Source organism: Cervus elaphus, chromosome 9 (assembly GCF_910594005.1).
Source record: "Cervus elaphus chromosome 9, mCerEla1.1, whole genome shotgun sequence".
Classification (NCBI taxonomy): Eukaryota; Metazoa; Chordata; class Mammalia; order Artiodactyla; family Cervidae; genus Cervus; species Cervus elaphus.
Window position 1 is genome coordinate 92,323,052 of NC_057823.1, and position 15,785 is coordinate 92,338,836.

A 15,785-nucleotide genomic window follows, 5' to 3' on the forward strand; every position below is an offset into this window, starting at 1 on the left:
ACATAAAGATGAAAGTTAAAGATGTGAGCATAGATGTAATCCCTAAATTCACAGCAGCTGAAATAACAAGACACCAAAGAGGTCTAAGAGCTAAATCGTGGAATAAACCCACACAGAGGAAGCAAAGGGACACAGGCTACCTTGTGGAGAACCATAGAAGGAATAATGCAACATAACCTTCTTGTCTAGTTTTAAGCAAATTTATTTTATAATGTTTCTCTTTACAAACAATATTGTGTGTGCTTCTTTCACACTCAAAATTTAGCTTCTCTGAAAGCAAATACTGGTAGACATCAAGTTTCTCTTGCCCTCTTTGTCATATTAATTATCAAATTGCATTTTGGCATGTAAGTGTGTGGTGGTGACTACTAGGTTACAAAGCTTTCCATCTGATCAGATATTACACATTCACCAAAGCTTGCACAGAATGCACTGATTAAAAGGAAATTGTGCAAGCTTCAATAATTTCTCGATTTTCATTAACCAAACATATTGCATTTTTAAATCAGTCTAACTGATATTCAGTATCAACAGATTTTAATTCACTAGCAATGTATAAAACAAAGGCATTAAAACTATTTCTAAGCTATCAGATAGGATGATGTATGAAACATTTCACATAATAGCAGATTAAGTATCATAAAATATTAGTCAAGTACTAACATAGTCATTAATACTCCTCTTTAACAAAAGGCAATTTCACAGCCTCATTTACCAACTGGAATATCCCAAGTCTACTTCATAATTATGCTTTTTATCCATCTCTGTAAATTTTACTTAGTGCTAGTTGGCAATTTCTTAACATAAATTCCCTGGATGTTGTTAAATTGGATTAATAGTTTTACAAGTATATATGTATATATGTATATATTTATGTATATGTATATATGTATACATATGTATACATATGTTTATGTAAATATGTATATATTTAACTGTAGGTTATTTGACTTATAGCAATCTCTTTTTTTAATGCCCCATTATATGTTTAGAATTTATTTTATTGGAACTAATTTTTAACCTCAATATTTTGTAACATCTCTTTATGATGTTAGTTTTATAAATAGAAGGATATGGAGGGCTAGGGGTTGTGGTCAGCCCTAGCTCTCCTCACATTGTTTTGGCCTGAGGCATGCCTGAGGATAGAATCATTTAAGGTGGATTAGAACCCAGATAAATAATCATAAAAGTCTTGCAACAGTATCTCCTCTTTAAAAATATATATTTCCATTTCTTTTCAATGTGGGTAGAGTATCAGAGTAAACAACTTCATTAGGCATATGAAAGCACATTTTAGAGAAAGTACATTTGGCTGAAAATTATAAGCATCTTTCTGCATCAGCTTTTTTTGAATTTAAGGACAATCTTTCAATTAACTGGGCCTGCTGCTACATACTAAAAGTAGTTTGAGTCAACAGCACTTTGATTGGACATTCAGAATTATAGCTCCTGGAAGTTCTTAAAAGGTCACCTACTTCTTTTCCCTGCACTTAAGCAATTAAAATTGCACTTAAATACGGAGTGAAACGACAGAAAGGGAAAAGTAGATTTACTGAAGACAAATAATAAGCCAAGCATTGTTGGTACCAAAATGAATGAGCCAAGGCCCCCATCTCAATGAGTTCACAGGCTAACTTGGTTTATGGGCAAGTAAACAAATAACTGAAATGATGCATGCGTAGTCTTTGCATATTACCTGGCATATAAGTGCTCAGTAGTGGTCCTTATTTTAGCTGTTAATAGAGTACTCACCAAATTCAAGAAGTTATCAAGCTAATGCACAACAGTCCAAAGAAAACATGCTCACATGTCAGTCTGCAGGATCTCAGATCAAAGTGATTTCATTCATTCATTCACACCTTCATTCCTAAAAAGTATTAATTACAGTATAGTGACTAAGAGTATGGACCCTAGCAACTGTTTGGCTTCTAATCCAAGCTTCACTACATAACTAGCAGCTCCCTCACTAGTTAAACAGAGATGTAGCTACTTCACAGGAGTGTTTTAAGGGTTGATGAATTTATATGATTTGATAAAGGTAAAAAATCCAGAGATTATTATTTTCATCATATTTATATCAAACATTTAAAGAGCAAAGTTCTTAGATGTCTTGGAAACAAAAAAGAGTACACCCTTCTCCCCAGCCACACTGTCCTCCCCTCACTATCCAAGCCAGTCATACAACCCTCCTAGAATCAGGTCCCCATAGTCAAAGCTACGGTTTTTCCAGTAGGCATGTATGGATGTGAGAGCCAGACCATAAAGAAACCTGAGTGCCAAAGAACTGATGCTTTTGAACTGTGATATTGGAGAAGACTCTTGAGAGTCCCTTGGACTGCAAGGAGATCCAACCAGTCCATCCTAAAGGAGATCAGTCCTGAATATTCACTGGAAGGACTGATGCTGAAGCTGAAGCTCCAATACTTTGGCCACCTGATGCAAAGAATTGACTCATTGGAAAAGACCCTGATGCTGGGAAAGGTTGAGGGTAGGTGGAGAAGAGGGTGACAGAGGATGAGATGGTTGCATGGCATCACCAACTTGATGGATGTGAGTTTGAGCAAGCTCCGGGGGTTGGTGATGGACAGGGCGGCCTGGCGTGCTGCAGTCCATGGGGTCACGAAGAGTTGACATAACTGAGCAGCTGAACTGAGCTGAGGCTCCTGTGACTTTGTCACTGTTTGCTCCTCTGTCTGTGACCTTCCCTCATACTGTCCCACCTCCCAGAAAGCTTTCTTTTTCTATACAATTCTTATTAGTTTCTCTTATTCAGTTTAACTATCCCTTTCTCCAGAAACTTTTTCCTGTTTAGTTTAAGCCTTGTCTCTTTGCTCCCTGCCATCATAGAACTGAGTTCCTTCATGGCATTTATGTCAATTTGCAATTTGTTATGTGATACTACAGGGCAGGCGTCTTATCTGTTTCTCTCAAAATTGTATCCCAGCTCTTAATGCAGTGCAAAGTGAAGGGCATAGGAATCCTCAATAGATATTAATTAGAAGAATGAATGAATATTCTCACAATATTCCAATTTTAACAATACAGAGCCTCCTACTTTAAATCTTACATAATGAAGACCAAAGTCAGGCTAAGAAAGCCACTGCATGGGCCTACTATCTGTTTTAACTTTTAAACACAGCCCTATAAAATTAAGGTTATCATTTGCAATTTGGTAGTGAAGAAGGTAAGTCTAAAGTATTGCCTGCCAGTGCAGAATTGAGAGACTCGGGTTTGAACCCTGGATAGAGAAGATCCCCTGGAAAGGTGTGGAAACCCACTCCAGTATTCTTGCCTGGAGAATACTATGGACAGAGGAGCCTGGCAGGCTGCAGTCGTAGGGTTGCACAGAGTCGGACACAACTGAAATGACTTAGCACGCAAGAGTATCTAAGTAGCAGAAGAATTGAGAATACACTGAAATTGAAACATACATAGGACATACTCCATTCTTTTCTGCTTATTACACTTTTCTAAAAATGCTCTACTAAAGAGAGATGAGGCTTCATTTAATAACTCATGTGGGGGCTAAAGATAAAACTCCAGAAATTAAAAATAAACATGATCCACTGAGTATAGTATTTTATCTTCTCTCTCCCTGTCTAAGCTACACAATACCAATATTGGGTGCCTCTAGCCTTATATATTCTCAAAGCAGGTGAAGGTGTCTGAGTTTCGTTTGAATCAGAGGAGCATTTACAACAGCCTAGGAAATGGCATACCTGCTTATACAGTGTGCTTTGGTTTTGATCCAATCGCTCATTCTCTAGCCTAAAGCCATAAATATAATGTCTCATTCAGGCCTTTGACAACATGTCCTGGGCCAACAACCTGTGGATTCTACATCACGGCAAATCATGATCTAGAGGTCTCTACAGAGAAGGCTCTAAACTTCTAGCGACCTTTTTCCATTGGTTGTTTTACTTGTTAGAGGTAAATCCTTAGCCCTTCATTTCTTAGTTTAGCAAGTAGTTTTAAATTATAAAACGTACACATCTTTGATAAAACAAAAATTCAGAGTATAACAGAAGAGTAAAAAATAAAAAGTTAAAGGTTCCATTGCCTAACCGTCTCGTATTCCATTACCAGAGACAGCTTCTTTTAATGATTTCTATCTTAGCTTATTTTATGGTGATTAGTACCATAATTCAATATTTATTATTCTATGTCTTTATTACTTTATGTTAATAAATATGTTAATAAATAAAGATGCTAGTCTCTACTAACATCCCAATATGAAAAATAAAGAATTTAAATCGATTATATACCTCTCGCCACTCTCCTCCTTTTGCTTCTTGGTTTTGTTGGTCATGTTTTACACATTTTTCTAGTAGCTACATTTTATCATGAAATATTAATCTCAATCCTCTACTTAGTCTTTTCCTTATTCTTAGACAACATCTATGTACAAAGCACTGTATAGGGTGAGGAAATTAGCACGTCTACATTTTCATCTCTGCCAAATTGTTTTCTACCAACTTCTATTGGCTGAACATTTATTCACATTGTTGAAGTCCATAATATTTACATTTTATTCTATATTTATTTTTGCTTTCCACATTTTGTCTACAGATGGATTAAAAAAATTGAAAACAATATATAACATTTATATAATTATTGTTATTAAGTAGTTTTTTTCTTTACTGTGAAACTGAATAATTTGAGAGTTACCAGATTTCTGTAGGATAGTGGCTACCACCTAAATTTGACTTATCACCATCTTCCAAAAGCTATTTGGGATCAAAAGAGCAAATAGTAGCATCTATAACCCATGCCAACAGCAGAACTAACAGAAGAAATTAAAGCTCCAGTTTATACGTCAAGTGAGAAAACCTGACCCCAGCAGACGCAGTCTCTGAGGATCTTCAGAGATAGAAAATGTTGGGAGACAATTCTGCATTAGGTCTCAAGATTCTGAATATTCAGTGAGCAAGTCATTGATTGCACTTGATTTCAGACTATCCTTTCAGGTTGCTTTTATAGTAAAAACCTTAGAAAGTAGAGACAGTGTTTCTTTCTGGAAGCCTGCCTTAGAAGATTTTTAATAAATACAGTAATCACCATCCAAACCACAGCGTGGCATGCTTACTGCCCAGCATAGGGATTGGGTTTGCAATGTTTAGGGTTCGTCTCCTATAACACAATCAACTTTATGTGCAGATGTCCTATGGCCATCTTTTCATCGTTCTATGGAAATACTATTTCTGACTGATACAGTTCCTCAGCTCTGATCCAGGAGTCTTGTGTTTTCTGAAAGAGAATGTGTAAGTCACTCAGTCGTGTCTGACACTTTGTAATCCCATGGGCTATAGGCCTCCAGGGTCCCATGTCCATGGGATTTCCCAGGCAAGAATACTGGAGTGGGTTGCCATTTCCCACTCCAGGGGATCTTCCTGACCCAGGGATCAAACCCACGGCACCTGCGTCTCCTTCATTGGCAGGTGCCTTCTTTACCACTAAGTCACCTGGGAATAGAAACTTTCAAATCCAGTATTGTAAATAAAAGAGCTTCCCTGGTGGCACAGTGGTAAAAAAAAAAAAAAAAAAAAATCTACCTGCAATTCAGGAGACACAGGAGATGCAGGTTTGATCCCTGGGTCCAGAAGATCCACTGGAGAAGGGCATGGCAGCACACTCCAGCATTCTTTCCCGGAAAATCCCATGGACCCAGGAGCCTGGCGGGCTACAGTCCATGGGGTCGCAAAGAGTCCGATATGACTGAGCACAACACACATACACACATTGTAAATAAAATCGATGAGATATTTTTTCCAGGTCAGATACTAAAAGTGCTTGGTGACTTACATATGAACATTTCACAACATGACCTAGTAACTACCTCAGTGAAACATTTTTTTTTCCAAAGAGCTGTTTTAGCATGATAATTTTGAATTATAAACATATACTATAGGACTGAATGTCTTAGAGGAATGAGAGAGGTAGTGTCACATGCATGGGCTGATAGATGAGGACAGAAAGGATGTAATTCAATGCAAAATGAACATATACTTTGTTTTCTTAAGAATGAAGCAAGTGGTGGCAACTGTGGTAAATCTTTAATCTGTTGCTATGCCAACAGAAAAATTTTAAATGAATCCAAGAAATGGGACAATTTTCAGGAATATTAACACAACCTATTTCAAATAAGTAAAATTATACTCATATTATTCTCCCAAGGGGATAGAGTCTTGAGGGAATTAGTGCAGAATTAATTGATCAGTTTTTTTATTTTTTTCTTGTAACCATATCAAATATGAGACAGAGTCTCATGCTATATTTTTTGAGATCTAGATCTGGATTTAGGTTAAACTTTTTAAGGATTTTAAGCAGTACTGTTCCCCAGCATATAGAAAGCTGAAAAGCATGTCTTTACCATTTTAAAACTGATTAACACATATAACGAGACAAAAGTCAATAAATTTTGACCTGTGTTTCTCAAGGTAATACAAAGATGATAGAGTTTTCAAATATAAAAACATCATAATAAAATACAGCTTATATGTAAATTACCAGCATCCTCTCTGAGTCAAAGAGAAATTATTTTTTCTAAGAAAACACAAATATTAAGATGACTTGAAATCTACAGATTATAGAAAATTATAAATTTATCCAACTCTGTTTATATGAGATAGGATTTTAACAACTGGATATTCAGTGAAATGATAACTTCACAAGTTTTCACAAATAAATAGAGACATTTGATTTGAGGGGGCTGTTATTTTGTTCATATTGTAAAAATACATTTAGGAAAACATTTTAGTACATCTAGGGGTCCTTCCTTAACTGTGGAACAAGTCAGGAATAGATTGCTTCAGTGAAAATATAAGATGAAAATTTGGTACAACTGCCTTTCCTGGAGGTATGCCCATAAAGAAAGAGATAATTCACAGTAATTAAAAGTATTTTCAATTAAATGCTTGTCTGTATTGGTGAGTCTGCCTTATTGCCTATGAGAGAAAAGCCCCTACTTCAGCTTCTTTTCAAATGTTTATTTTTAAATGACTTAATTATCAAATGGAGCCACTGTGAACTATGATTGCTTATCATATTATGATTTTTTTTTCTTTGTATTCTGAAGCTGAGAAAGCATTTGAAAATGGGTAGCATGAGGGGAAGGCATTCCTTTGTTTCCCACTAGGTTTCTGTCATTTATCCTTGGTTTTCGCTTTATTTTTTAAACATGTGGAGCTGAATAGATCCACAAATAGACTATTTAAGCTCATCTTTAAATCTTGAGCATATTCACATAGAGAGAAAGATTGCCCGTTGGCTATTGGCGATCACCCAGCTTTATCTTTGTTTTCTGAATAGGGAGCCACTACTATTACTTACGTTAATATTACATGATAAATGACAGCTTTATCATTGCAGTAGCGCTCTTTAGCAGTCAGCTAACGTGACTATGCATTTATCTAAGAAACGGAAGCTCCACTTACACCTATTTCTATACTTAGCATACATTATTTCTTGGAGTATCTAGATATCTTGGGGTACAGTTGTAGCTTATATTAGTTACCAAAAAGAGAGAGAGAGATTTTGGCAAATATACACCATCATATGCTTAAACATATTTAGTTTTCTAGTCTTATGTCACAAAGTGTCGTCCCCCGCTAAATAGCAGACTTTTGGAAAAATGTTAATAAGCATGATCAAATACACACAGGGAAATCTGATCCACCAATGGCATTCAAACCTTTTAACAGCAGAGTACATCCTTTCTGAGCATATCCCAAAATATAAAATAGACAAACAACAGTGGCCCTCACTCTAGGCTCTCCCAGCTCCCTAGGTGCCTCCAAGAAATCTTAGAACCCTACTAAGAATAGTTTGGAAACCACTAGCCTTAATTTTCAACATATTCTGTCATTATTCTTTTATCATATTTTTCCTAAGTTTTCCCTTTTAACATGGAGTACCATAATTTCAATCTATAAACATTTGAAAACTCCTCTACCATCTCAGTCCTGATTTTTTTGGATATTTCATTTCATGTTTTATTCAACCTCTTCCTGCTTCTTTTCCCTCATTTGTAAAATGAGGACTATAGCAGTACTTAAGTTGTGCTGTACTATACTTTATATAAATAATGGTACATAATAAATAATATAATATATAATTAAACATAAAACAATTAATATATAATAGATAATTAAATACAATACATAATATTATTTAATAGTACATAAGCATATTTATATTATTAACTGCATAATATAATACAATAAAATATATTTTTACTTAGTAGAAAGTCCTTGGACCAATAAGCAGTAAATAAAGCATTTGTCAAATACAAAAATAAACGCCTAAGTAGAGTTGATACAATTTTATTAGTATAAAAGCAACATGTTGTTTTACAAAAGACCAAAGTATTATTTTCTCTTTTGTTTCTAATTTTATTTTTTAGACTAGTCTACGTTTTATTTCCAAGGTCAAGTTAAGCCAATGTTGAGTTGAAGCATTCAGGAAATAACCCATCACAGAAATTTCATTTTCCATACATGGACATTTCCAAAAGTCCAGAGGCTCAGCTCTATGTGGGAAGATATTTGTGGTTCCTTTCACCCTCACACTTGCCCCCAGGCAATCTCATCTGCCACTTGTCAGACACACTATGGTAGAGCTTGTTCTCATCAGTTTGGTCTGTCAGAACACGGAGGAGCTAAACATCCTCTCTAAACCTACCTGATTTCATTGCCTGCTCTATTTTCAAAACATTTATAACATGCTAAGTATGGCAGCAGCCCTGGGCCTTCAGAGACACCTCTGTTTTTAATTCTCTCTCCTACATTTTGTTGACTTTATATCATTTAATGAGGACTAAGATCCTCATTGGTTTAACTCTTAGGACAATTCCAAGGATCTTTTTCTTTGGAATGAGTAGGAAGAAATAAAACAATTTGCATCAAAAATGTCTTAGTGGCTAGGAACCTAGAGAAACATGAGCACACACACGCACAAAAAAAAATTTGTGAAAGTTACAGATCTAAGGCCAGAACGAGGGCAGGCGCCTGACATCCAGAAATTTCAGATTGTCTTTTCTTCCTGCACTTTTGTCATAAGAGCATTTGTTCTATTTATCGGGCTATCTTAAGGGGTTCCTAGTATTTTGAAATGATTTTGAGTAGATGGAACTGCTGCTCAAATGATCCTTCATTTAATGACAAAAGCAGTTTAGGTGACAAAACTGAGATATTGAGGAATACATAAATGAAACCAAAGTTCTATGTGAGAACATACAATGAACTGTCAAAATCTGAGATCTCACACCAAAATTATATTCCTGAAAATTTTATAATGGGAACATTCATGTAGTATCCTGGGTATTTCAAATAGAAACCTTCCCACTTTCCCTATTCACTGAAGGGGTAAAAATAAAGACAGAAGCTTTTCAAATCAATGAATCCTACTTTAAGGTGCTAAAACACAATTTTTTTTAATAAGTGAAGTGAAGTCTTTCAGTCGTGTCTGACTCTTTGCGACCCCATGGACTGTAGCCTACAAGGCTCCTCTGTCCATGGAATTTTCCAGGGAAGAGGACTGGAGTGGGTTGCCATTTCCTTCTCCAGGGGATCTTCCCAACCTAGGGATCGAACCCAGGTCTCTGGCATTGCAGGCAGACGCTTTACCATCTGAGCCAACAGGGAAGGCTATAAATAGTTTTCAAAAAGACCTTGTTCAAGACGACCTATCCATGATTGAACTGCCAAACTTGGAACTCATAGAAAAAAATTCTGAAACTAGATAGTCTAAATTGTAGTTAAGGGGAAGCTCAAGGAAGGTGTACAAAATTTTTCTTACTATATTCTGTATGAAGTCATTATAAGAAAATGCTAAAATTTTAGCTAATAATTTAAAGTGCACAACTTAGTTTTGATTCAACAAATGCTTCCTAAGCACCAACTATGGGAAAGTCACTGTTCTAGACACTTTGGGAGGTCCAGCAATGTACAAATCATTCTTGATATCATTCTCTTAAGGAACATATAATCTAGTGAAGAAAATATTACAAACCCACAAATAAGTATTATAGTAGTAATATCTAATGCTTACTAAGGACTATACATTATGCACTTTACCTACATTAATACATTTAATCCTCACCACACTTATGAAGGAACCACAAATTGGTTAACATGTCTTGTCTAGAAACCATAGAATGGTTAATGATAGAAACCAAACTGAGCCCAAGCAGTCTGGTCCCCAAGTCCATACCCTGAACTACTATTCCTCTCCTCTCTGTCAAAAAAATTCTGTGTTGCAAGGGTCAAATAAGAGTGAAATAATGAAATGAAAATTAAGGAAGAAAACTAACAATCAAGGCCCATATCAACATATCTCACCTGGGTTAATTTCCGCTGAAGCAGGAATTTGCCTAAGGCCCACAAAAGTTTGCTTTTCCTTATACATGTTGGTCAAGGTATCATATTTTGATCATCTCAGTCACTATAACAATTATATCCTATGTGTCTTAGCCCATTTGGGCTACTCTATCCCAAATCTCATGGGCTGGAAGGCTCATATACAACAGATTTATTCCTCACAGTTCTGGAGGTTAGAAGTCTGATGAGAGTGTTGGATGTTGGCTCTCTTCCTAATTGCAGGTGCAAAATGAAAATATCTCCTGCCATATCGATAAACAAGAAATGTCACAGCCACCAGAGATTTCTGGGCTCCAAATGTGCATGAGGGCCCCACAATTGCAATTCAGACGCTACCATCCCCCACAGTGATTGCTGAGGAGCTCAGGGAAATGCAAGAAGCAGTCATCTGCCACTCCTTAAGGTGAACACAGAAACAGGATTGGCCCCAGATAGTGAGATGCATATGAAAGGAATGAATCCAGTGAGTCCAGAGGCTTGCATCTTCCCTACATTACAAGGCTAAATTCCTTAACTTGATAACAGACCTTTGAAGTTCAGACTGCCAGCTCCCTTTGGTGCAAACTTGCATATAGCCTGACTCCCCCTCCCACCTCCTTGGAGCAGTTTCCTCAGAGCTACTGAGACCGTCTCCTGGTCTCAGAGTCCTAAACATTCCCACCAAGTAAAATAACCCTTGACTTTTAAGTTGTGACTAAAATTTAGTCAACACAGGCTTCTCGTTGTACCCTCACATGGCTAGCTCTCTGGGGCCTCTCTTAAAAGAGCACTAATATCATTTACGGGGCTTCCTTGCTGGTTCAGTGGTAAAGAACCCATCTGCCAATGCGGGAACATGTGGGTTTGATCGAACCTGTGGGTTCGATCCCACAGTCAGGAAGATCTCCTGAAAAGGAAATGGCAACCCACTTCAGTATTCTTGCCTGGAGAATTCCATGGAGAGAGGAGCCTGGTGGGCTACAGTCCATGGGGTCACAAGAGAGTTGGGCATGACTTAGTGATTCAACAACAGTACCATTTATGAGGACTCTGCCAAAGGTCTTACCATCATCTTGGAGACTAGGTTTTTAATGTGTGAGTTTGAAAAGAGCATGCAAACATTTAGACCATAGTAGTTTACATGGTAGTTCATTTTCACTTGTAAAGCATAGAAATTATTTCCATTTTACAGGTGAAGAGACAAAGGTTCAAATAGTTTAAGTATTTTTCCAAAGTCCCACAATAACTAAGTTGCAAAGAAGAGTCTCAAGGTGAATATTGAGTTGGACCTTAATCAAAAGTATTTCAATAAGTAGAAATACAGTAGAATTTTAGGTAAAGTTTGAATAAAGCACAGAATTTCAAGAGCAGATAAAAACATGCAAGAGGAAGCCATGAGTAGCTTTGTTTCAGTGGGATATAGGAGTCATCAAGGAAATAAGATGCTGGTTTTGTTTCACGAATAATATTCAAGAGAAAAATTGATAAGCAACAGGAGTTATGAGTATCGGGCTCAAGAGGGCTTTTCCTGCTGACAATAAAAGATCTTCATGACCCAGATAACCACAATGGTGTGATCACTCACCTAGAGTCAGACATCCTGAAATGCAAAGTCAAGTGGGCCTCAGGAAGCATCACTACAAATAAAGCTAGTGGGGGTGATGGAATTCCAGTTGAGCTATTTCAAATCCTAAAAGATGATGCTGTGAAAGTGCTGCACTCAATATGCCAGCATATTTGGAAAATTCAACAGTGGCCACAGGACTGGAAAAGGTCAGTTTTCATTCCAATCCCAAAGAAAGGAAAAGCCAAAGAATGCTCAAAGTATCCCACAATTACACTCACTTCACATGCTAGCAAAGTAATGCTCAAAATTCTCCAAGCCAGGCTTCAAAAGTACATGAACCGTGAACTTCCAGGTGTTAAAGCTTGATTTAGAAAAGGCAGAAGAACCAGAGATCAAATTGCCAACATCCGTTGGATCATCGAAAAAGCAAGAAAGTTTCAGAAAAAATATCTACTTCTGCTTTATTGACTACGCCAAAGCCTCTGACTGTGTGGATCACAACAAACTGTGGACAATTCTTCAAGAGATGGAAATACCCAACCACCTGACCTGCCTTCTGAGAAATCTGTATGCAGGTCAAGAAGCAACAGTTAGAACTGGGCATGACTGGTTCCAAATCAGGAAAGGAGTACGTCAAGGCTGTATATTGTCACCCTGCTTATTTAACTTATATGCAGAGTACATCATGTGAAATGCCAGGCTGGATGAAGCACAAGCTAGAATCAAGACTGCCAGGAAAAATATCAATAACCTCAGATAGGCAGATAACATCACCTTTATGGCAGAAAGCAAAGAAGATCTAAAGAGCCTCTTGATGAAAGTGAAAGAGGAGAGTGAAAAAGTTGGCTTAAAACTCAACATTCAGAAAACTAAGATCATGGCATCTGGTCCTATCACTTCATGGCAAATAGGCAGGGAAACAATGGAAATAGTGAGAGACTTTATTTTGGAGGGCTCCAAAATCACTGCAGATGGTGAGTGCAGCCATGAAATTAAAAGACACTTGTTCCTTGGAAGAAAAGCTATGACCAACCTAGACAGCATACTAAAAAGCAGAGACATTACCTTGCCAACAAAGGTCCATCTAGTCAAAGCTATGGCTTTTCCAGTAGTCATGTATGGATGTGAAAGTTGGACTATGAAGAAAGCTGAGTGCTGAAGAATTGATGATTTTGACCTGTGGTGTTGGAGAAGACTCTTGAGAGTCCCTTAGACTGCAAGATCAAACCTGTCAATCCTAAAGGAAATCAGTCCTGACTATTCATTGGAAGGACTGATACTGAAGTTGAAACTTCAATGCTTTGGCCACCTGATGCAAAGAACCGACTCATTTGAAAAGGCCCTGATGCTGGGAAAGATTGAAGGCAGGAGGAGAAGGGGACGACAGAGGATGAGATGGTTGGATGGCATCATTGACTGGATGGACATGAGTTTGAGCAGGCTCCGGGAGTTGGTGATTGACAGGGAAGCCTGGTGTGCTGCAGTCCATGGGGTCACAAAGAGTCAGACACGACTAAGCGACTGAACTGAACTGAACTGATAAAAGACCAGGATCACTGAAAAAAGGATCACTGAAACTGTGGGAGAAGACAAAATCACTAATGGAGGGAAAGTAGAGCTAAGGTGTTAGAGGGAGGCCAGGGGACAAGTCTGTGGCTCAGACAGTAAAGAATCTGCCTGCAGTGTGGGAGATCCACATTTGATCCGTGGGTCAGGAAGATCCCCTGGAGAAGAAAATGGCAGTCCACTTCAGTATTATTGCCTGGAGAATCACACGGACAGAGGAGCTGGTGGACTACAACCTATGGGCTTACAGAGTCAGACACTACTGAGCAAATAACTCTCTTCACTTTGACCCTTTCAGGGAACATGTCAACATTCAGAGTGGGGCAAAGAAGAGAAAACCATGACTGAAATGGAGGAGAAATTGTCAAAGGATGAGAAAATAAAATAAGATAGTGATGTCCAAGAAGGCAAGAGAAGATTGCAAGGATTGTATGGCCAAAATGTCAAGTTCTCTATTTTTTAATATATTTAAAAAAAAAAAAAAGCCATGTATTTTTAAACAAATACCAAAAAAGTAAAATGTCTTTCAACATTGATTCCTTAAATATCATTTACTTATGGTCTTATCACCTATCCTGGAAAACAATCTCATGAAACATTACAGAGAAGTGTATATGGACTGGAAGTTCTCCCTTGTGAGGAAAAAAATTGAAACATCCTTATATTTACCAAAAAATAATATGTAGATTTTATAGGAATACTAAACATGGTAACAGTTTGTTTTCTCCAATATACATCTGGTAATTTAAAGAGAACACTGATGTTTTCTTTAAAATGCAACATAAATCTTTACAATAGTAAGTCGTGTGAACTGGATTTTAGTCAGCCAAAATCTAGTCATGGTATACATGCCAATGTATGCATATTTTCAAGTCCCACATTCAAATAATTTTTCTCAAGTGAGTAGAAATCACCTTAGGTAAGATACCTTTAGCCCATTCTTCTCAAAGTGTCTTATCAACAAAATGAGAACTTTGGGGGGAAAAATGCTTGGGGCCAATTGTCTTTGGTTTCTTACCAACTCACGCAAGATCACACATCCCATTATCCTTCCCTGGTGACTCAGATGGTAAATAATCTGCCTGCAGTGCAGGAGACCTGGGTTCGATCTCTGGGTTGGGAAGATCCCCTGGAGAAGGGAATGGCAACCCACTCCAGTATTCTTGCCTGGAGAATCCCACAGATAGAAGAGCCAGGTGGGCTACAGTCCATGGGGTCACAAAGAATCAGTCACAACTGAGCAACTAACACACTTAGCAATCTTAACACACATGCACAGATGTTACAATAGCTCAGATATTATGATTTTAAATACCAAGTTCAATAGAATGTACCAAAGGCAGGACTGAAGAATATCAACCACATTAAATGCACATCAAAATCTTCCTCCGTCCTTTGCAAACCCAAATACTATTCTCAAAAGGAGACTTTTCTCTTTTTCCTACTTAAGCATCCTCTCCTTCCTCTTTCCTGCCTCTGTTTTTCTGCTTTTACTGTTCTATGTAAAACCGGACATTGCATCACATTGATATTTCTTTCTCATGATAGCAACATTTATTCCTTGAGGGTCCTCAGCTAACCTGTTTCACCTGTGGTAGTCTTAGGTAAATCTCTGATTGGAATTTCTATTCCAATCTGAAGGGATCCTTTCTCATCTTGCCCCTAGGCTCTGAAGTATAAGGTATCCGCTGTGTGTTCCAATGCTATTCAGTTGATAAGGCAAGAGCAGAGATTAGATGTGTTCTGAACTGTATTCATGGTCTCTCTTTCCAGTTGCCTAGGAGAAGGAAGAAATCTTTAGAAAAATATTTCAGAAAATCTTTTCTGAATTGAAATGTAGCACATTCCTCCTTTTTTATACAAGGTGACAGTATGTGTGAGATGTAAAGATGAGTTTGCTCAGGCAATTACCCCTTGTTGATAGCAGATTATTTCCTCTGGCAAACTCGAAAATAACTTGTTGGTGTATAAGTTACTGCTGTTCTGGGGATGTAGTAATTTACTCTCCTGCCTTTTTTATGAGCACATTTATTTTAATCAGTGGAGTTCAGAATAGCTCTTTTTCATCTAACTCCATCTCTTTTGGAGTTATGCACCTTCTAACACATAACGAAGGAAGGTCCTTTTGCACACACAGAAGAAAAGGGCATGATATATTGCTGGAAAAAATGGTCTTTGCACAAGAAATCATATCCCATGATCTTTTTTTCCATGTTAAAAGCACAACATTTATTCTCTACAGCTCTAACCCAAATTATTTTTCTGAGGAAAACAATGTCTCACCTCACAGAACAACT